The sequence below is a fragment of the Pseudophryne corroboree genome, chromosome 4 (assembly GCF_028390025.1).
Source record: "Pseudophryne corroboree isolate aPseCor3 chromosome 4, aPseCor3.hap2, whole genome shotgun sequence".
In the NCBI taxonomy this organism is placed as follows: domain Eukaryota; kingdom Metazoa; phylum Chordata; class Amphibia; order Anura; family Myobatrachidae; genus Pseudophryne; species Pseudophryne corroboree.
In genome coordinates this window covers 641819852-641842377 of record NC_086447.1, presented here as the reverse complement: position 1 = coordinate 641842377, position 22526 = coordinate 641819852, and the positions used below count along the sequence as shown (strand labels likewise).

At 41.0% G+C, this 22526-nt stretch overlaps 12 pseudogenes; all 12 read left to right on the top strand.

The window, feature by feature from the left end:
• The first annotated feature begins 2027 nt into the window (after positions 1–2027).
• On the top strand, positions 2028–2146 carry LOC134913083 (5S ribosomal RNA; annotated as a pseudogene).
• A 747-nt stretch (positions 2147–2893) lies between these two features.
• On the top strand, positions 2894–3012 carry LOC134913864 (5S ribosomal RNA; annotated as a pseudogene).
• A 1614-nt stretch (positions 3013–4626) lies between these two features.
• Positions 4627–4745, top strand: LOC134911961 (5S ribosomal RNA; annotated as a pseudogene).
• A 1216-nt stretch (positions 4746–5961) lies between these two features.
• On the top strand, positions 5962–6079 carry LOC134912991 (5S ribosomal RNA; annotated as a pseudogene).
• Positions 6080–6186: 107 nt separating this feature from the next.
• On the top strand, positions 6187–6305 carry LOC134912797 (5S ribosomal RNA; annotated as a pseudogene).
• A 554-nt stretch (positions 6306–6859) lies between these two features.
• On the top strand, positions 6860–6978 carry LOC134912916 (5S ribosomal RNA; annotated as a pseudogene).
• A 1656-nt stretch (positions 6979–8634) lies between these two features.
• Positions 8635–8753, top strand: LOC134912128 (5S ribosomal RNA; annotated as a pseudogene).
• Positions 8754–8860: 107 nt separating this feature from the next.
• Positions 8861–8979, top strand: LOC134912432 (5S ribosomal RNA; annotated as a pseudogene).
• Positions 8980–9550: 571 nt separating this feature from the next.
• Positions 9551–9669, top strand: LOC134912141 (5S ribosomal RNA; annotated as a pseudogene).
• A 333-nt stretch (positions 9670–10002) lies between these two features.
• LOC134912454 (5S ribosomal RNA) lies at positions 10003–10121 on the top strand (annotated as a pseudogene).
• A 330-nt stretch (positions 10122–10451) lies between these two features.
• LOC134912379 (5S ribosomal RNA) lies at positions 10452–10570 on the top strand (annotated as a pseudogene).
• Positions 10571–12253: 1683 nt separating this feature from the next.
• LOC134912002 (5S ribosomal RNA) lies at positions 12254–12372 on the top strand (annotated as a pseudogene).
• Positions 12373–22526: the final 10154 nt, after the last annotated feature.

The window sequence follows — 22526 nt, the reverse complement described above, 5'->3', positions numbered from 1 at the left end:
CTATATCACATATGCAATTTCTAAGATATCACATTTTTTATTCATATTTGATACATTGTATACTTAAAAAAAAAAATTGGGTTAAAAGTTTTATTTTAATCCCTCTATTTACTTTACATTACATATATCAAAGAGTGCCCCAGGATAAGAATAGTTTGTCCTTTAAGCTTCTTTGCCAAAATTTGTACTTACTTACGTATTGGAAATGCCCAAATCTGCATCAGTTGTAATCTCGTGAGTCAGTTTGAATACTGGCTAGGCTGTTCATGGCAAGGCGATGTGAATTATCGCAGGGTTTTGGTGTGTAGCAGACCCCATGAGGCCATGGACCCCAGTTATCAACAGGGCACTGTACAGGATGATGGCATGCAATACTCCTTCAACTCCCCGAAAGCCACCAGCTGCTCCTGGACACACAATACTGTGAGTCCAGGGCACCTTCACTCATGATGTGCTAATGTTAGATCTCATGCAATCTAACTGTAAGCACCCTCATCGCAAGTGACAGGGTCAGATCTTATCTACTGCAGGTAAGATCTGAAAGCCCTTCTTACGACCCCCGGGAGCGCACCTCAGATCTTAATCGTAAGTGGACCTCACACGATGTGGTCCACTTACTCACGATACGTCAGCCCAATGTGTTAATATCTTGCCAAAAGGCTCAATATCGCTCTAGTGTATGGGGGGGCCTTTAGCCTTAATAATATTACCTAAATATGCTTGAGATCTAAAAGGTTGAGGAACATTGGAGTAATGGATAGGGTTATCTGTACTAGTTATGAATGTCTGTGTAATTTATAATCTTGGGTGAAAAGTTCGCTGTAAAGTGAGTTATAGCATTTATAAGCCAAAGAGGTAAAAAGGTCAGGCAATATTTTAACAAAACATTAATCTTAAACTGGAATACACACATTTGGCAAACATGGTTAAACACCGTTCTGAGCATGCACACAGAGATAGGAGTTTGTAAAGTGAAGAATAATCCATAGGCGACAGGGTAAATTGAGAATGGGGATAACATGTTAATAGAGGAAACCAATGACATTCAATTAAAGAGGGATATTTAATATGCCAGATGTGGGCTGGAATGTCTGTTTCAACACACTGGAAATGAACAACGGTGATCTAGTCATTGCATAATGTGACATGTCTGTTTCTGAACTAAATAAATTGTTATGATGGTGCAATTACAGCATGGTCAAACAACAGGCAAATTGCATGGATACATTCTTTACCGGCTCACACACATTGCAATTAGCTATAAAACTGACACCCCCATACATTATTTCCAAAGACAAGAGAAATGTGGATGATCCAGTTACATACGAGTTGCCTTAAAGTACATGTTATTTTTCTACATTAAATAAAATAAGAGTAATTAAATTACAAGAACTGCAAGAATGATTGCTTCTGACAATAGAGCTTAATTGGTCATTTTTGCTCTTACATTTACCACATGGTTGTGAGAATGATACCTAGGGACCAATAAAAAAACAAACCCAAAACTGGCACACAGGGATTTTCCTGTAGTTTTGGAATTTTTGGTACTCAATTTCTTTTTGTATTTTGTACTTATGTATTTATGAACAGTTTCTTATATAGCACAGTATATTCCACTTTACAATTGGAAACACCAGTGATAGAACAAACCATGTAATAACAGACATATATAGAAGTAGGAAGGTTCTGCTCGCAAGCTTAAAATCTATAGGGAGAATAGACATTGATACACAATGACATATGCTATCTACAGTACCAGTAGTTAGAAGTAGAAGAGCTTTAATAGAAACCACAAAGCTAAACTACATCCACACCACACTGGATATGCATAATCTTATCAGATCTTGGAAACTAAGCAGTGTTGGCCCTGGTTAGCACTTGGATGGGAGACCACCTGGAAAAATGGGGTTCTATAGGTATTTTTATACTACCAACACCTTTCTCTTGATGCATTTGATTTTGAAACTTATTGATTTATTAGATCAGTAGTTAGAAGTAGACGAGCTCTAACAGAAACCACAATGCTCACCTACAGCCACACCACTCTGGACGTGCCCAATTTTATCTGATCTTGGAAGCTAAGCAGTATTGGGCCTGGATAGTACTTGGATGAAAGACCACCTGGGAATACCAGGTGCTGTAGGTTTTTATATACTGCCAACACCGTTCTCTTGATGCATTCCATTTTGAAACATATTCATTTATTTACCAGTAGTTAGAAGTAGAAGAGCTCTAACAGAAACCACAAAGCTCATCTACAGCCATACCACATTGGATATGACTGGTCTCATCTGATTTTGGAAGCTAAGCAGTGTTGGGCCTGGTTAGGACTTGGACTCTTTATACTACCAACACCATTCTCTTGATGTATTCCATTTTGACACTAATTAATTTATTTACCAGTAGTTAGAAGGAGAAGATCTCTGACAGAAAACTCAAATTCTTATCCATAGCCACATCATAATGGATATGACCAATCCGATTTTGGAAGCTTAGCAGTGTTGAGCCTGGTTAGTACTTGGATGGGAGACCACCTGGGATTATCAGGTGCTGTAGGTATTTTAATACTGCCAACACCGTTCTATTGATGCATTCCCATTTTGAAACATATTAATTTATGTATCAGTAGTTAGAAGTAGAAGAGCTCTAACATAAATCACAAAGCTCATTTAGAGCCACACCACACTGGATGTGCCCTATCTCATCTGATCTTAGAAACTCAGCAGTGTTTGGCCTGGTTAGTACTTGGATAGGAGAACACCTGGGATTATCAGGTGCTGTAGGTATTTTAATACTGCCAACACTATTCTATTGATGAATTCCATTTTGAAACATAATAATTTATGTATCAGTAGTTAGAAGTAGAAGAGCTCTAACAGAAACCACAATGCTCACCTACAGCCACACCACTCTGGACGTGCCCAATTTTATCTGATCATGGAAGCTAAGCAGTATTGGGCCTGGATAGTACTTGGATGAAAGACCACCTGGGAATACCAGGTGCTGTAGGTTTTTATATACTGCCAACACCGTTCTCTTGATGCATTCCATTTTGAAACATATTCATTTATTTACCAGTAGTTAGAAGTAGAAGAGCTCTAACAGAAACCACAAAGCTCATCTACAGCCATACCACATTGGATATGACTGGTCTCATCTGATTTTGGAAGCTAAGCAGTGTTGGGCCTGGTTAGGACTTGGACTCTTTATACTACCAACACCATTCTCTTGATGTATTCCATTTTGACACTAATTAATTTATTTACCAGTAGTTAGAAGGAGAAGATCTCTGACAGAAAACTCAAATTCTTATCCATAGCCACATCATAATGGATATGACCAATCCGATTTTGGAAGCTTAGCAGTGTTGAGCCTGGTTAGTACTTGGATGGGAGACCACCTGGGATTATCAGGTGCTGTAGGTATTTTAATACTGCCAACACCGTTCTATTGATGCATTCCCATTTTGAAACATATTAATTTATGTATCAGTAGTTAGAAGTAGAAGAGCTCTAACATAAATCACAAAGCTCATTTAGAGCCACACCACACTGGATGTGCCCTATCTCATCTGATCTTAGAAACTCAGCAGTGTTTGGCCTGGTTAGTACTTGGATAGGAGATCACCTGGGATTATCAGGTGCTGTAGGTATTTTAATACTGCCAACACTATTCTATTGATGAATTCCATTTTGAAACATAATAATTTATGTATCAGTAGTTAGAAGTAGAAGAGCTCTAACAGAAATCACAAAGCTCATTTACAGCCACACCACACTGGATGTGCCCAATCTCATCTGATTTTAGAAACTCAGCAGTGTTGGCCTGGTTAGTAATTGGATAGAAGACCACCTGGGATTATCAGGTGCTGTAGGCATTGTAATAGTGCCAACCCCGTTCTATTGATGCATTCCATTTTGAAACTTATTAATTTATGTATCAGTAGTTCGAAGTAGAAGAGCTCTAACAGAAATCACAAAGCTCATTTACAGCCACACCACACTGGATATGCCCAATGTCATCTGATCTTGGAAGTTAGGCAGTGTTGTGCCTGGTTATATCTTGGATGGGAGACCACCTGGGAATACTAGGTGCTGTAGGTTTTTATATACTGCCAACACCGTTCTCTTGATGCATTCCATTTTGAAACATATTCATTTATTTACCAGTAGTTAGAAGTAGAAGAGCTCTAACAGAAACCACAAAGCTCATCTACAGCCATACCACATTGGATATGACTGGTCTCATCTGATTTTGGAAGCTAAGCAGTGTTGGGCCTGGTTAGGACTTGGACTCTTTATACTACCAACACCATTCTCTTGATGTATTCCATTTTGACACTAATTAATTAATTTACCGGTAGTTAGAAGGAGAAGATCTCTAACAGAAAACTCAAATTCTTATCCATAGCCACATCATAATGGATATGACAAATCTGATCTTGGAAGCTTAGCAGTGTTGGGCCTGGTTAGTACTTGGATGGGAGACCACCTGGGATTATCAGGTGCTGTAGGTATTTTTTTAATTCTGCCAACACCGTTCTATTGATGCATTCCATTTTGAAACTTATTAATTTTTGTATCAGTAGTTAGAAGTAGAAGAGCTCTAACATAAATCACAAAGCTCATTTACAGCCACACCACACTGGATGTGCCCTATCTCATCTGATCTTAGAAACTCAGCAGTGTTTGGCCTGGTTAGTACTTGGATAGGAGATCACCTGGGAATACCAGGTGCTGTAAGTGTTTTTATACTACCAAAACTGATCTCTTGATGCATTCCATTTTGAAACTTCTTAATTTATGTACCAGTAGTTAGAAGTAGAAGAGCTCTAACAGAAACCACAAAGCTCATCTGCAGCCACACAACACTGGATAAGCACAATCTCATCTGATAAGCAGTGTTTGGAATTGTTAGTTCTTCGATGGGAGGCCACCTGGTAATAACAGGTGCTGTAGGCATTTTTTATACTATAAACACAGATCTCTTGATGCATTCCATTTTGAACTTATTCATTTATGTACCAGTAGTTAGAAGTAGAAGAGCTCTACCAGAAATCTCATTGATTATCCACAGCCACATCACAATGGATTTATACTATCTTATCTTGGAAGTTAAGCTATGTTGGGCCTGGTTAGTACTCGGATGGGAGACCACCTGGGAATACCACGTGCTGCAGATATTATTATACTACCATCACTGTTCTCTTAATGCATTCCATTTTGAAACTTATTCATTTATGTACTGGTAGTAGAAGTAGAAGAGCTCTGCCAGAAACCACAAAACTCATCAACAGCCACACCAGACTTGACGTGCCCAATGGCATCTGATCATGGAAGCTTAGCAGTGTTGGACCTGGATGGGTGACCACCTGGGAATACGAGGTGCTTTAGGTATTTTTATACTACCAACACCGTTCTCTTGATGTATTCCATTTTGAACCTTATTCATTTATGTATCAGTATTTAAAAGTAGAAGAGCACTACTAGAAACATCACAACTCACCTACAGCCACACAAAACACTGGATGGGCCCAACCTCATCTGGTCTTAGAAGATATTTAGTGTTTGGAATGGTTAGTTCTTGGATGGGAGACCACCTGGTAATAGCAGTTTATATATAGGTATTGTTATGCTACCAACACCGTTCATTTGATGTATTCCATTTTGAACATTATTCATTTATGTACAAGTAGTTAGAAGTAGAAGAGCTCTGCTAGAAACTACAGAGGTTATCTACAGCAACACCACACTGGATATGTCCAATCTCATCTTATCTTGGAAGCTAAGCACTGTTGGTTCTGGATAGTACTTGGATGGAAGACCACCTGGGAATGCAAAGTGCTCCAGGTATTTTTTTTTACTATAAACAAAGTTCTCTTGATGCATTTCATTTTGAAACTTGTTCATTTATGTAATAGTAGTTAGAAGTAGAAAAGCTCTACAAGAAACCACAAATCTCATCTACAGCCACATCACACTGGATGGGCCCAATCTCATCTGATCTTGAAAGCTAAGCAGTTTGGGCTTGGTTAGTACTTGGATGGGTGACCTCCTGGGAATAGCAGGTGCGATAAGTATTTTTATGCTACCAACACCGTTCCCTTGATGTATTCAATTTTGAAACTTATTCATTTATGTGCCAGTAGTTAGAAGTAGTAAAGTTCTGATAGAAATCAATAAGCTCATCTACAGCCATACCACACTGGATATAACTAATCTCATCTGATCTTGGAAGCTAAGCAGTGTTGGTCCTGGTTATTACTTGCATGGTAGAACACCTGGGAAAAGCAGGTGCTTTAGGTATTTTTATACTATAAACACAGTTCTATTGATGCAATCCATTTTGACACCTATTTATTTATGTACCAGTAGTTAGAGGTAGAAGAGCTAAACCAGAAAACTCAAAGCACATTAACAGCCACACCACAAGGAATATGACCAATCTGATCTTGGAAACTAAGCAGTGTTGGCCCTGGTTAGTACTTGGATGAGAGACAACCTGAGAATACCACGTGCTGTGGTTGTTTTTGTACTACCAACACCGTCCTCTTGATGCAATTCATTTTGAAATGTATTAATTTATGTACAAGTAGTTAGAAGTAGAAGAGCTCTAAGAGAAACCACAGAGATTATCTACAGCCACACCGCACTGGTAAACTTAATCTCATCCAATCTCGAAATTTAAGTTGTGTTGTTCCTGGTTAGTACTTGGATGTGAGACCACCTGGTAATAGAAGTTGATATAGGTTTTTTTTATACTACCAACACAATTCTCTTGATGTATTCCATTTTGAAATTTATTCATTTATGTACCAGTAGTGAGAGGTAGAAGAGCTCTATCAGAAACTGCAAAGCTCATTTACGGCCACACCACACTGGATGTGAGCAATCTCATCTGATGTTGGAAGCTAAGCAGTGTTGGTCCTAGTTAGTACTTGGATTGGAGACCACCAGGGAGTATCTGGTGCTGTAGGTATTTTTATACTACCAACACCATTCTCTTGATGTATTCTATTTTGACACTTATTCATTAATGTACTAGTAGTTAGAAGTAGAAGAGCTCTACCAGATACCTCAAAGCTCATCCACAGCCATACCACAATGGATATGACCAATCTGATCTCGGAAGCTAAGCAGTGTAAGGCCTTGTTAGTAATTTAATGGGAGACCACCTGGGAATACCAGGTGCTTTTTGAGTATTTTTATACTATCAACACTGTTTTCTTGATGCATTTCTTTTTGAAACTTATTCATTTATGTACCAGTAGTTAAAAGTAGAAGAGCTCTACTAGAAACCACAATTCTCATCTACAGCCACACCACACCTGATGGGCCCAACCTCATCTGGTTTTGGAAGCTAAGCAGTGTTTGGACTGGTTAGTACTTGGTTGGGTGGCCACCTGGTAATTGTAAGTGTTGTAGGCATTTCTATACAATAAACACAGTTCTCTTGATGCATTCCATTTTTAAACTTATTAATTTATGTACCAGTAGTTAGAAGTAGAAGAGCTCTAAGAGAAAACACAAAGCTCATCTGTAGCCATACCACACTAGATATACCCAATCTCAACTGAATTTGGAAACTAAGCAGTGTTGGGCCTAATTAGTAGTTGGATGGGAGACAGGGGTTTTAGGTATTTTTATACTACTAACAATGTTCTCTTAATGCATTTTTTTTTCAACTTATTCATTTCTATACCAGAAGTTAGAAGTAGAAGAGCTCTACTAGAAACCACAAATCGTATCTACAGCCACACCACATTGGATGGGCCCAACCTCATCTGATCTTGGAAGCTATGCAGTGTTTGGAATTGTTAGTTCTTGGATGGGAGACTTCCTGGGAGTAGCATGTGAGATAGGTATTTTTATACTACCAACACCATTTTCTTGATGTATTAGATTTTGAAACTTATTCATTTATGTACCAATAGTTAGAAGTAGAAGATCTCTACCAGAGACCTCAAACCTGATCATAAGCCTCACCACAATGAATATGACCAATCTAATCTTGGAAGCTAAACAGTGTTGGGCCTGGTTAGTACTTGGCTGGAAGACAATGTGGCAATACCAGGTGCTGTAGGTATTTTGTACTACAAACACCGTTCTCTTGATGCATTTAATGTTGAAAATTATTCATTTATGTACCAGTAGTTAGAAGTAGAAGAGCTATAAAAGAATCCACAAAACTCATCTACAGCCACACTACACATGAGATGAGAGCAATCTCATCTGATCTTGGAAGCCAAGCAGTGTTGGTCCTGGTTAGTATTTGGATGGGAGACCACCATACTTTGTCCTGTTGGTATATTCATACTACCAACACTATTCTCTTTATGTATTTCATTTTTACACTTATTCATTAATGTGCCAGTAGTTAGAAGTAGAAAAGCTCTACCAGAAAAGTCAAAACTTATCCACAGCCACACCACAATGGATATGAACAATCTGATCTTAGAAGCTAAGCAGTGTTGAGCCTGGTTAGTATTTGGATTGGAGATCACCTGGGAGTACCAGGTGCTGTAGGTACTTTTATTCTACTAACACCGTTATTTTGATGCATTTCATTTTGAAACTTATTCATTAATGTACCAGTAGTTAAAAGTAGAAAGCTCTAAGAGAAACCACAAAGCTCACCTACAGTCAAAACACACTGGATTTGCCAAAATTCATCTAATCTTGGAAGCTAAGCAGTGTTGTGCTTGGTTAGTACTTTGATGGGAGACCTCCTGGGAGTTCTAGGTACTGTTGTTATGTTTATACTACCAACACAGTTTTTTTGATTCATTCCATTTTGAAACTTATACATTTATGTAACAGTAGTTAGAAGTAGAAGAGCTCTATCAATAACCACAAAGCTCATCTACAGCTACACCACACTTGACATGCCCAATGGCATCTGATCTTGGAAGAAAAGCAGTGTTGGGTCTAGATAGTTCTTTGATGGGAGACCACCTGGGAATACCAGGTGCTGTAGATATTTTTGTACTACCAGCACCGTTCTCTTGATTCATTTCATTTTGAAATTTTTTCATTTATGTACCAGTATTTAGAAGTAGAAAAGCACTAAGAGAAACCATAAAGCTCATCTACTGCCACACCTCACTAGATGTGAGCAATCTCATCTGATCTTGGAATCTAAGCAATATTGGTCCTGTTTAGTACTGTACTCGTATGGGAGACCACCTGGTAATAGCAGGTGATGTAGGTTTTTTTTTATACTACCAACACCATTCTCTTGGTGTTTACCATTTTGAAACTTATTCATTTATGTACCAGTAGTTAGAAGTAGAAGAGCTCTGCTATAAACCACAAAACTCATCAACAGGCACACCACACTTGACGTGCCCAATGGCATCTGATGTTTGTAGCTAAGCAGTGATGTTCCTGGATAGTACTTGGATGGGAGACAACATGGGAATGCAAGGTGCTTCTGGTATTTTTAAACTACCAACAACTTTCTCTTGATGCATTCCTTTTTGAAACTTACAGTATTTCTTTATGTAATAGTAGTTAGAAGTTGAAGAGCTCTACCAGAAACCACAAAACTTATCTGCAGCCACATCACACTGGATGGGCCCAATCTCATCTGATCTTGGAAGCAAAGCAGTGTTGGGCCTGGTTAGTACTTAGATAGGAGACCACCTGGGAATAGCAGGTGATATAGGTAGTTATTTACTACTAACAGAGTTCTCTTGATGTATTCAATTTTGAACCTTCTTTATTTATGTATCAGTAGTTAGAAGTATAAGAGCTCTAATAGAAACACAAAAATTCATCTACAACCACTCCACACTAAATAGGCCCAACCTCATCTGATATTGGAAGCTAAGCAGTGTTGGGACTGTTTAGTTATTGGATGGGAAACCACCTTGGAATATCAGGTGCTGTAGATATTTTTATACTACCAACCCCGTTCACTTGATACATTCTATTTTGAAACCTTTTCATTTATGTATCATTAATTAGAAGTAGAAAAGCTCTGCCAGAAACCTTAAAGCTCATCTACAGCCACACCACTCTTAAAATGCCCAATGGCATCTGATCTTGGAAGCAAAGCAGTGTTGGGTCTGTATTGTACTTGGATGGGAGACCACCTGGGAATACCAGCTGCTGTAGGCATTTTTGTACTAACATCGTTCTCTTGATGCATTTCATTTTGAAACTTATTCATTTACGTACCAGTAGTTAGAAGCAGAAGTTCTCTACTAGAATCAACAAAACTCATTTGTAGCCATACCACACCGGATGGTCCCAACCTCATCTGATCTTGGAAGCTAAGCATTGTTTGGAATGCTTAGTTCTTTATTGGGAGACCACCTGGCAATAGCAGGTGCTGTAGGCATTTTAAAACTATAAACAACGTTCCCTTGATGTATTCCATTTTGAAACTTATTCATTTATGTACCAGTAGACAGAAGTAGACGAGCTCTACCAGAAACCAAAAAACTTATCTGCAGCCATATCACACTGGATGGACCTAATCTCATCTGATCTTGGAAGCTAAGCAGTGTTGGGCCTGGTTAGTATTTGGACTGGAGACCACCTGGGAGTAGCAGGTGATGTAGTTATTTTTATACTACTAACACAGTTCTCTTAATGTATTTCATTTTGAACCTTATTAATTAATTTATTAGTAGTTAGAAGCAGAAGAGCTCTACTAGAAAAAAAACTCATCTACAGCCACACCACACTGGAGGAGACCAATCTCATCTGATCTTGGAAACTAAGCAGTGTTTGGAATGCATAGTTCTTGGTTGGGAGACCACCTGGTAATAGGAGGTGCTGTAGACATTTTAAAACTATACACACAGTTCTCTTGATGCATTTCATTTTGAAACTTATTCATTTATGTACCAGTAGTCAGAAGTAGTAGAGCTCTACAAGAAACCACAAAACATATCTACAGCCACACCACAATGGATGGGCCCAACCTCATTAGGTCTTAGAAGCTAAGCAGTGTTTGTAATAGTTAGTTCTTGGATGGGAGACCACCTGGTAATAGCAGGTGCTGTAGGCATTTTTATTAAATTTACACAGTTGTCTTGATGCATTCCACTTTGAAACGTATTAATTTGTGTACCAGTAGCTAGAATTAGAAGAGCTCTACGAGAAAACACTAAGCTTATGAGAAGCCACACCACAGTGGGTATGCCCAATCTCACCTGAACTTGGAAGCTAAGCCATATTGGGCCTGGTTAGTGCTTGGATGGGAGAACACCTTGTAATAACAGGCGTTTTAGGTATTTTTATACTACCAGCACCTTTCTATTGATGCATTCCATTTTGAAACTTATTTATTTATGTACCAGTAGTTAGAAGTAGAAGATCTCTACCAGAAATCTGAAAGCTTTCCCACAGCTACACCACAATTTATATGATCTATCCGGTTTTGGAAGCTAAGCAGTGTTGAGTCTGACTAGTACTTGGATGGGAGTCCACCTGGGATCAGCATGTGAAATATGTATTTTCATACTACCAACACCTTTTGCTTGAGGTATTCATTTTTGGGAACTTATTCAGTCATGTACCAGTAGTTAGAAGTAGAAGAATTCTGCTAGAAACCACAAAGCTCTTCTACAGCCACACCACATTGGATATACCCAATCTCATCTCATTGAAAACTAAGCAGTCTTGTTCCTGGTTAGTTCTTGGATGTGAGGCCACCTGGTAATAGAAGTTGATATAGGTTTTTTTTATACTACCAACACCATTCTGTTGATGTGTTCCATTTTGAAACGTATTCATTTATGTATCAGTAGTTAGAGGTAGAATAGCTCTACCAGAAACCATAAAGCACGTCTACAGCCACACCACTCTAGATATTAGAATTTTTTCCTGATCCTGGGAGCTAAGAAGTTTTGGTGATGGTTAGTACTTGTATGGGAGACAACCTGAGAATACCTGGTGCTGCAGGTTTTTTTTATACTACCAGCACCATTCTCTTGATGTATTCCATTTTGACACTTTTTCATTAATGTACCAGTAGTAAGAAGTTGAAGAGCTCTACCAGAAACAGCAAAACTCACCTGCAGCCACAACTCACTGGATGGGCATAATCTCATCTGATTTTGGAAGCTAAGCAGTGTTGGGACTGGTTAGTACTTGGAAGGGAGACCACCTGTGAAAAGCATGTGTTGTAGGTTTTTTTTATACTACCAACACAGTTCTCTTGATGCATTCCTTTTTGAAACTTATTCATTTATGTACCAGTAGTTAGAAGTAGAATATCTCTATTAGAAACAACAAAACTCAACTGCAGCCACACCTCACTGGATGGGCATAATCTCATCTGATTTTGGAAGCTAAGCAGTGTTGGGCCTGGTTAGTACTTGGATGGGAGACCACCTGGGAAAAGCATGTACTGTAGTTTTTTTTCATACTACCAACACCTTTCTCTTGATGCATTCCATTTTGAAACTTATTTATTTATGTACCAGTAGTTAGAAGTATAAGAGCTTTACCAGAAACATCAAAGCTCATCATCAGCCACACTACAATGAATATGATCAATCTGATCTTGGAAGCTAAGCAGTGTTGGGCCTGGTTAGTACTTGGCTGGGAGACAACCTGAGAATACCAGGTGCTGTAGGTATTTTTGTACTACCAACACCATTCTCTTGATGTATTCCATTTTGACACTTATTCATTAATGTACCAGTAGTTCGAAGTAGAAAAGCTCTACCAGAAAAGTCAAAGTTCATCCACAGCCACACCACAATGGGAATGAGCAATCTGATCTTAGAAGCGAAGCAGTGTTGAGCCTGGTTATTATTTAGATTGTAAATAACCTGGGATTACCAGGTGCTGTAGATATTTTTATACTACAAACACCGTTCCATTGATGCATTTAATTTTGAAACTTACTCATTAATGTTCCAGTAGATAGAAGTAGAAGAGCTCTAACAGAAACCACAAAGGTCATCTGCAGCCAAACAACACTGGATTTGCCCAATTTCATCTGGGATTACCAGGTGCTGTAGATATTTTTATACTACCTACACAGTTCTCTTGATGCATTCCATTTTGAAATGTATACATTTATGAACCAGTAGTTAGAAGTAGAAGAGCTCTAACAAAATCTGCGAGCTCATCTACAGCCACAACAGACTTGATGTGTGCAGTCGGATCTTGGAAGATAAGCAGTGTTGGGCCTGGTTAGTAATTGGATAGGAAACCACCTATGTATGAGAGGTGCTGCATATATTATTTTTTACTACTGTAACCCGATGATTGAATAAAACCAAGTTATGTATATGACCAGCATGTAATTAATGTGTATGTGGATATATTCATTGTTTATTGAAGTATCTATGAGGGCTGTAAACCAGAGTCTAACCTGTAAATATGTGTACATAATGGACCCATATATATATTTGTATGTGGTAGTTGGCTGATGCTAATAGATAGGAGAGGCTCTCGGGGGTTAATGGGGAGAAGTTGCTAGAATCCCCACACGCAGGGGAGAGAGAGACAGCGCGAGCAAGGGAAAAGGATAAAATGGAGCCTACAGCCGTTGGTCGGGGTTCTGGCGATTCCCCCTGAAGCGGTACGGACGGGTCCCCGGCGCGGCGGTAACCCGGGAGGCAGCAGCAGAAACACCTGAGTAGAGCCGTGGCTAAGTTGTGGAGCGGAGCAGAGGGGACCGGTGAGCGGAGGCAAAGAGCGCTGAGACCGCAGGAATGGCTGAGGCGACTAGAGTCTAATATTACCTGAGAAGCCGGCCATCGCTGATGATATACCGCGGGACAGCCGCAGTTGGTGTGGTGCGTCAGTGGTGAGAGAGAGAGGCACAGGACTTGGCAGGGCACTGGAGCTCCTGGACAGAGGCCGAGAGAGCAGGCAGGGAGCAGCAGCCAAGAGTGGAGGAGGAGTCGGGGGAGTGCCGCTGCTGTGCAGGAGGTGTAAGTGTTAAAGACACACCTCTCCCACACCCACACCTCTGGTTATTCTTAATATAGCATTATACTATAAATAGGAGCAATAGACATAGCATTGAGGCAGATGAATTACAGACTCACCCCAGGGAATATTTGATAGATGCATTGTTTCTGTACCAGACAGATGTGGCCAGAGAGACTTTAGTATGTTCAATGTATCCTATCTATAATAGAAACTGAGTGCATTAGCATATTGGAGCCCAGCTTAACGTGAACATATTAAGTGATTGCCTAAGTAACCGTCCTCTAGTATATGAGTACGCGAGACACTTTTCGTCAGCTTGCACTTTGTACCTCAATATGCAATAAAGAGGAGTAAGCTATAGGAGGGGAGATATAAATCCAGGTCACTTCTAAAGTGATTAATGACTAACGAGTCCGCGAACTAAAAAAAAAAAGGTACTATGCCAGGATCGTAGTCATCTTTTTATTTAACCGGAGAGAGAGTGACCTGGGGCTTTGCAACTGAACTATCAAGATATTATTAGTAAGTCTCCACTGAAAATTATAAGACCGCAGGAGGAGGTGGACGGACACCATTGAGAGAGGGATAGTAGTACAGAGGAGGAGTAGTTGCTATAAAGGGGGAGTACCCTTGCCTCTTAGATTGCTTGCATCAAGCCAACAGGGTCAGAAACAGCGGAGCAGTCCTGTGAGCCCCAGTGACACCTACATTTAATTCAGTTCATCAGTTTCGCTATAAGGAACATAGGGAACTTTAATATTGCCAGTATAAATTATCCAGACTCTATAACGATAACATCCCATCTTTGTTGGTTATAAGAAGGGGAATATTGTATGGAGACACAACAATATTATTTAGTGAGTTCTCCCTCATAATAAATTACTGTACCTTGGTAGGCTGTGACCCTATCGAAAGATAACCCAGGTTTATGGGAAAAATACTGTCTGCTGCATAGTGAAGGACGCCAGGCTAACCCTTTAGCCAAGATTTGCATTCAGAAGTGACAGACTAAACTAACTTCATATCTACCGTATATGTTCCTGAGATGAAAGAGTAGCCTATGACTGTATAAGGAATTGTCCTGGGGTATCAAACTCACCTAGACTTCTTAGTATCGATTTAAGAGAGTACAAGTGAACTGAGAAACCAACATAGCCATTACTCCTCCATCAAGCCATGATGAAAGTAGCAGAAGTCTTATTATTGAAAAGTAAAATCATAACTCCAGGACCCCTGTGCCAAGGCCACTGTGGGAGGTTTAGGCCACATCCCATTAACTGTAAACTTGCCCGGTTATCAGAAGTATCTATTCCGGTAGACCTCTGGGATTTTTATCACCTGTTTGCTTTTAAGTTTTAACTATCAGGTCTTTTACGTGGCCAGCAGAAAGTACCTGAAAGGGGCCCTTTGAAGGAAGTGTAGTTACCTAAACAGAGTTACGGATTGGAGGACAGTGGAAAACCTCTCTTAACACACCGGATTCTAGGATCATAGACTTTTACCGCTTTGTTTGGAAACATACTCAGGGGACTAACTGTAATTGCCCTCTAATATTCCTGCGCAGGTCATATATATATTTTTATAAAAGGAAACCCCGGGTCTATAGTTCCAGATACTATAGAAAAGGTACCTATGGATTTTCTTTGTAAAGTGCATGCATTATCTCATTGTAACAATAAGTTAGTTTACAGTAAATATATCTTAATATAATAATCTTATATAGTAAATATAGCTAACCTACTTTCCATTGAATAAAGTTCATTATTATATTCATTGTGGAATACTTACCGGAGGAATCTGTATCTATTGACGTGATTGGACCTAGAAAAGAAACCAGAACAGGTAATGTTAGATACAGTATAAATATATAGTTTCATTTGTATTCAAGAGATACACATAATTGTGTATCTGGGCTTTCTCAAGCGAGCCATACGATTATTTAAAGCTTGGGTGGAGGCACTAATAGATCCTAATAGGAGATCACCTATTCTAAAGTAACCATAAATTGGGGATAGGGCTACATTTTGGAGGCACTGCTGAAATTCGAGCTCAGGATCTCCTGTTTACCAACCTAAAGTAGTGTAGCGATGGAGATTATCACGGGTGAGGACATCACCCGTTGGTGTCAAGAGAAAGGGGTGGATATTCGATACAGCTTCGGTTTAGTTGGGAATCTGTCCTTAGTTACCGAAGAAAGTGTTCTACTAGCAGTGTCAAAGTTATATGGAGTGAATCAGCCTTGTATTGTGGACACCTGGAAAGGACAGTATGGAGACGTCTTCGCCAGGCTTATAAAAAATGGCGATCCCTTGGATAGAACACTACTCCCTAGTATGATCATCTTGGAACAAGGAACAGGAAGGAAGGTACAGATATTATGGCCTGAAGGACCGAGATCGGATGGTAGGGAAACTACTTTGAGGGACGCCACTGGATCCGGTGAACCCCCTGCCGAATCACCATTCCCACCTTCACAGCCCACTAAGAGTAACCCATTGGACTCCTCAGATCCGGCTGAAACACAGAAGGCTGGTATCGAGCCTCAAGTGGAATCAGTAGTGAATAAAGTGGTTAGTCACCTTGAAAGGTGGCACTTTGAAGGGGGATATCGTAGATTGAGGATATTATCCGGAATCACCCCTATACCGGCAAGGGAGGAAAGTTATGATACGTGGAGGGAAACTGCAATCCAGCACTCGGAGGAGTGGCAATGCCCAGACCATATTAGAAAACAGAGAGTAGTGGAAAGTCTTCGGGGACCTGCCATGGGAGTTATACAAGCTACTCGAAGGAGCAATCCGCAAGCGACGTTGAGGGAATATATCGAGGCTTTGGATTTTTCGTTTGGAACTTTGGAGGATGTAGGAGATTTGATGGCCAGGTTGAACAATACCTATCAGGATCATGGAGAGTCTTTAACACATTATATCTATCGATTAGACCGGTTGATATATAAAATTGTAGATAAAGGAGGCTTCTCCAAAGATGTTGTGGATGAGAGAAGGTTACGGCAGGTACTTAAAGGAGCTCTTACAAACCAACCAGTAGCTCAGAAAATACACTGTACCCTGACTATAGACCGGCCACCTACACTGAACCAACTTGTCAAAGAGGTAAAATTGGAAGAGGTCCAGATTGAAAATAGAGAAAAATCTATAAAGAAGATTAAAGTAGTACTACCAACGGTGGAAACCCCTCCTATGGATGAGAGATTACTCAAAATGATAGAAGAGCAAAATAAGAAGATTGAGCAACTTATTGCCCTTCAGGCGAGTCAACATAATGGCTCCAATAGGCCGGCTGGAATAGGAAGGGGTGTTAACAGAAGAAGAGACTTCCGGAATGCTTATGAGTGTTATAGTTGTGGGCAGATAGGACATCGGTCATTTGAATGTCACAGGACAGAGTCGGATAGAAGGGAAAGTAATACCACCGATCGGAGATGGGCATCATCAGGGGGAAACTCCAACGGGAGCTCTGTGACCCCTCACAGACTCCCCAATAATCCATGTCAGAGCTATGGGGAGTGCTCAGTGGTCTCACACTGTCCCAGATAGTTTAATGGGCCATGCTCCCATAACAAAAGCTATGATCAATGGGCACGACTGTACCGTTTTAATGGATAGTGCATCACAAGTGTCCATAATATTCGAATCATGGTACCACCGGCATCTATCAGATCTCCCCATTCAACCCCTTAGTGGATTGACTATCTGGGGATTGAGTGAGCAACAGTATTCCTATTTAGGATACATCGTAATGCAAATCACTTTTGACCCTGGATTGGGTCTAACAAACAACACCGTCCCTCTGGTAGCTTTGGTCTTTCCCGATTCTCCAGGAGATAATGGAAAACTGCCCGTCATTGTAGGTACCAATACCAATATGTATCAAAACTTAATCCGATGGTGTGAACAACAGGAGAGTGAAACCATTGAAAAGTTCAGACGGGATTGTAGGTGTCATAAGGTAGAAGGGTCGATCGGGGACGGAGAAGGAGAGTTACCTCTTGTAGAAAAACCGAGTGTATCCAAATTCAACTTAGAATATTGCTTTACCGGGAGTGATATAGATGAGACCAGCAAGCAACAGCTATTGGAACAATTACGTGACAGGGAGTCGGCATTCTCCATGAGCGAATGGAATCTAGGAACAGCAACCGGGGTAGAACATCATATTAAGTTGAAGGATTAAAAGCCTTTTCGAGAAAGATCAAGGCGCCTGGCTCCAGCTGATTTTGAAGATGTTCGAAGGCATTTGCGGGGATTACTTGAAAACAACGTGATCGCCAATACCGAGAGTCAATATGCTTCTCCCATAGTAGTCGCACGGAAAAAAAATGGCGAAATCCGACTTTGCATCGACTATCGCACTTTTAACAATCGCACTATCCCCGACCAATATATGTACCAAAGGTAGATGAAGCATTGGACTGCCTTCAAGGCAGTCAATGGTTCTCTGTATTAGATCTAAGGTGCGGGTATTACCAAATACCCATGAGTGTAACAGATCGGTCAAAGACGGCGTTCATCTGTCCGATCGGGTTCTTTGAATTCTTAAAGATGCTGCAAGGGATAACGGGTGCACCAGCTACATTCCAAAGAACCATGGAAAAGACTGTTGGGGATATGTGCTACCGGGAGGTGCTAGTTTACCTGGATGATATCATCGTGTTCGGGAGAACTCTGGAGGAGCTCAACCAGCGGTTGATCAAAGTATTGGATCGACTGATAGCCCGAGGGTTGAAGTTGTCCATGGAAAAGTGTCAGCTGTGTAGATCATCAGTGAAGTATCTCGGGCATATTGTCAGCCGACAAGGGGTGGCCACTGATCCTGCTAAGGTGGAAACTGTAATGAATTGGCCACGACCTCAAAACCTCCGAGATCTACGATCCTTTTTGGGGTTTTGTGGATATTACAGGAAATTTGTACCTCAATACTCCAGAATAGCCCGTCCTCTGACTGACTTAACTAAAGGTTATCCCCCGACAAAGAAGGTATCCCATATCAAAAAGAGACAAGACCAATATTATTTAAAACCCAAAGAGTCTTTTGGAGTAAGATGGGACCGAAATTGTGAAGATGCTTTCAAGCAACTGAAAGAGAGTCTAGTTAACTCCCCGGTGCTGGCCTATGCTGATCCAGAACTTCCATATGAGGTTCATATTGATGCGTCTTTCGAGGGACTTGGGGGAGTGCTGTATCAGCTACAGGAGCATCAATTAAGACCTATTGCTTATGTGAGTCGTGGATTAACTCCTAGCGAAAAGAAGTATCCAGTCCATAAATTAGAGTTCCTTGCCCTTAAGTGGGCGGTCACTGAAAAATTCCATGATTATTTATATGGGGTGGAATTTTTAATACAGACTGATAATAATCCGCTCACTTACATTCAGACCACAGCCAAACTGGATGCCACCGGTCATCGGTGGTTGGCAGCGTTGACCAACTATAAGTTTACCATAAAATATAGACCCGGAATAACTAACCAAGATGCAGACGCACTCTCCAGAATACCCCAACAGGAAATACACGGTATGTGTATGAATGGATTGAAGTTCCCGCTGCTGCGGTACAAGGGCTATGCCATCAGATCGTTAGTATGAAACACTCCCAAGTGGCTGCTGTCCACGTGGTGGGAGCTTCTGAGAAGGCTATACCAACCCCGTATCAAAAATTAACTCGGTCTCATATGGATGGATTAACAGTCATTCCGACGGATAAATTGGCTTGAGAACAGAGAAATGATCCCGATATTTGGCCCATCATTCAGCTGTTGGAAAATGCTCAATCCCCTATGAATCGGAAACTGCTGTCGGCTAAATCCCATGTACTGTTACACCAGTTGAAGAAACTAAGTATCAGAGATGGTGGTGTGGTTTACTGCCACAGCCTCAAGAAAGATGGGTGAGAAAAATGGCGGATAGTATTACCTAATATATATAAACTGTTGGTAATGAAGGAATTGCATGACAATCATGGCCATCTTGGATATGAAAAAACACAAAGCTTGATTTCAGAACGTGTCTTTTGGCCATTTATGAACAAGGATATCGAACATTTTTGTAAGACTTGTGGAAATTGTGTGCTTCATAAAACCTTACCCGTTAAGACCGCACCGTTGGTAAATATACAAAGTTCCGGACACCTGGATCTAGTTTGTATGGACTTCCTATCATTGGAAGGACCTGGAGGTCAGGAAGGGAACATCCTTATAGTTACGGATCACTTTACAAGGTACGCCAAAGCTTATGTCACCTCAAATCAGAAGGCCATCACTGTTGCTAGAACCCTGTGGGAAAAATTATTTCAACACTATGGGTTGCCGGCTCGACTGCATTCTGATCAGGGACGAGATTTTGAGAGTCTCCTTATATGAGAGTTATGTCTTGCTGCGGAATAAAGAAATCTCGAACGACTCCTTACCACCCACAGGGCGACCCGCAGCCTGAACGGTTCAACCGCACGCTCTTAAATATGTTAGGAACTTTAACTTCTGCAAGAAAGTGGCGGTGGAAACAACATCTGTCAACTCTAGTTCATGCATATAATTGTACTCAGAGTGATGCCACCGGATATACACCATATTTTCTGATGTTCGGACGGGAGGCGAGGCTGCCAATAGATGTCTGCTTAGGGACACAGATTATTCTCCCAGTTCAATTTCTCAGACTCAGTATGTAAAACAATTGCGGCATCAGTTAAGGGAGGCTTATCAACTAGCTCGAAAAACTGCTAGCCATCTGGAAAAGAAAAATAAGATAAGCTACGATAAGCATGTGAGAGAACAACGTTTGTTCACAGGAGACCGGGTATTGATTAGATTACTAGGAACATCCAGACGAAAGAAATTATCCAACAGATGGCGATCAACTCCCTATATTATAGAAAAACAGCTAGGGGACCTTCCCGTATACCAGCTGGTACCCGAGGATGGAAATGGACCTACCGTGACTTACCATCGTCAACACTTATTACCTATTGCATTAGATGTGCGATGGGAAGATGAGGGGGCTGTAATACCTAACCCTTCGCCCGTATTTAAGTCCACTAACTTTAATAACGCACCTATGAGTCAGAGTGAAGAAGAGGGCAATGAGAAGGAGGAAGAGTATTATCGAGGATGCTATTATCGGGACTCTCAAGGTTCAAGCGAAGGAAGTGTGAATGAAAACTTTGAGGTGGAGAGATCTTCGGAGCCTTTGCAGGAGTGGGAAATAGATAGGAGATCGGGAGATGAAGGAATGGAATGGGAAGAAAACAATGACATCGAAGTGGAAAGTGACCAAATGGAAAAGAGGGGAACTGATTTAGATATAAACTTAATACCGGCCCCAAGACCGCAACGATCTCGGAAACCTCCTAAGGTACTTACCTACGATCAATTGGGAACTCCTACAGAGGTACCATTGTTAGTACACCCCCTCAGAATTCTGCCCTGGGCTTACTTTGACTCAATTGCCTCTTTGTCAAGTGGTGGAGAGTTCTCAGAGTTCTCAGAACATCCTTCTTCCTATTTCAATAATGGCCCTAATGGAGATGCTTATACTTGGAAGTGGTGATTGTGGTTTGAGTCAATCCATAATCACCAGGGGGAGAGTGTAACCCGATGAATGAATAAAAAAAAATTAAGTATATAACCAGCATGTAATTAATGTGTATGTGGATATATTCATTGTTTATTGAAGTATCTATGAGGGCTGTAAACCAGAGCCTAACCTGTAAATATGTGTACATAATGGACCCATATATATATATTTGTATGTGGTAGTTGGCTGATGCTAATAGATAGGAGAGGCTCTCGGGGGTTAATGGGGAGAAGTTGCTAGAATCCCCACGCGCAGGGGAGAGAGAGACAGCGCGAGCAAGGGAAAAGGATAAAATGGAGCCTACAGCCGTTGGTCGGGGTTCTGGCGATTCCCCCTGAAGCGGTACAGACGGGTCCCCGGCGCGGCGGTAACCCGGGAGGCAGCAGCGGAAACACCCGAGTAGAGCTGTGGCTAAGTGGTGGAGCGGAGGTAAAGAGCGCTGAGACCGCAGAAATGGCTGAGGCGACTAGAGTCTAATATTACCTGAGAAGCTGGCCATCGCTGATGATATATCGCGGGACAGCCGCAGTTGGTGTGGTGCGTCAGAGGTGAGAGAGAGAGGCACAGGACTTGGGTGCTCATTGTGAGAGGCTTACATTATAAAGTGAGGCTTGGCTTATTAAGTGAGTTTGAAACAGCAGCAGGTGAGTTAGAATACAGCAAAAGGTGAGTTTTATAATACACAAAGTAACACAAAAATTTGCAATACCATTAACATCTGATACAATGTTTGGCCTTGTGCAGTGCAATGGATGTAAAGCATTTGTTTGGAAAGAGGCAGTGTGGAGACTCGGCTGCTGTCCAAGCTGTGAGCAATTTTCTCTGCTGTAGGAGGAGATAGCAAAACTGCATGCTGAGATTTGTAGGATGTCTGTGTCTTTGAAGCCTCCACTGCCTCAGAGAGCCACCAGAAGACATTCTGCCTGGACTACTGTGGGCTCTCAAGGGCAGAGATTTCCAGAGGGACACAGACACCTCCCGCAAGCGGTGACACTGCAAAACTCGTATGCTACTCTTGCAGGACTGGAAGATA